The sequence below is a fragment of the Berghia stephanieae genome, chromosome 1 (genome assembly GCF_034508935.2).
Source record: "Berghia stephanieae isolate SIO BIC M18660-M18661 chromosome 1, UCSD_Bste_1.3, whole genome shotgun sequence".
NCBI classification, from domain to species: domain Eukaryota; kingdom Metazoa; phylum Mollusca; class Gastropoda; order Nudibranchia; family Aeolidiidae; genus Berghia; species Berghia stephanieae.
In genome coordinates, this window is record NC_088360.1 from 340339 (window position 1) to 341557 (window position 1219).

The window sequence follows — 1219 nt, forward strand, 5'->3', positions numbered from 1 at the left end:
GTTAACTCACTCAACCCTAACACCGACTATATCCGTATATAACCCGCGTTATTTTTATCCCAAGCCTATTTATTTCATTTTTTCTGAGACAAATTATAGGCGTTGTATCAAAGTTAATGTTTTTCATTTATACATGTAGTGGTAGTTGAATAAAACTATCTAGATCTATGTACATGCTCATTTTTAATACATTTTTTTCCAATTTTGAAAAGTAGCAAAAATCTCTAGGACTGAGTGAGTTAAGGGTTTTAACGGCACGTGCGACATTTTAGGTCATTTCATCGCCCGTTAAAAGGAAGAAAATGGGAAAATCAAGAATTTCTAGATGTACGATTAAAAGCACATGATAATGGAAAGACAAAGGAGACTGATTCAAATACAGGACAAAAATAAATTCTTAAGAGCAAACCATCAATGTGCTAGATTTGAGATCAATAAAAGTCTGAGATACAAGGACAGGATGGCACTAAAATGAATACACTCAAATGTTTACATAATACGAGTATTATATCTTTTTAAAATAGAACTTTACTTTATTTGTAAATGTTTTGTTTTTGTTTTTAAGGGTTTTGCGGCACATTTAGGAAGAAAATTGGATACTTAGTGAAAGAATTCTAGAATTGCAAATGAGGATAGCCAAGAAAAAGTAAGATAAAGGGGACCAGTTCAAAAAGGAACAGATGTTGAGTATAGGAGCGCACTATCGGTGTACTTAGTTTGAGTTCACCTAAAAGTCTCATTCAGACGACACCAGCACAGGATCCCATCAAGAGGAATACACTCAAATATTTACAGATTATATCCAAAACAGAATACATAACTAACAATACGTAAAAGAGTGACGATTTACAAGGAAAAAATACCATCTCCCAAAACTAATATTAAACATTTAACTGCCCCCCCCCCCTCCTTTCCAGCTAAGGACTCCGACAAGGCCCATGACAAAACCAAGCAATCACATTCCAAGACAAGGACAGAAACAAGTCGGGAATAGTAGATTCAGCAAGTGACCTCCTGCTCACCATGGGAGGTCAAAAGACCCCACCCATTATAAGAACATAGAGAGCTGATTTACAAGGGGAAAAATATAATCCCCCAAAGCTAATACTGTAAATATGACTATTTCTACCTCAACCAATTACTCCAGCCAGGGCCTGGATAAAACAAAATTATCTCATTCCAAGACAAAGACAGTATATACCTGAAAAAGGAATTTGGA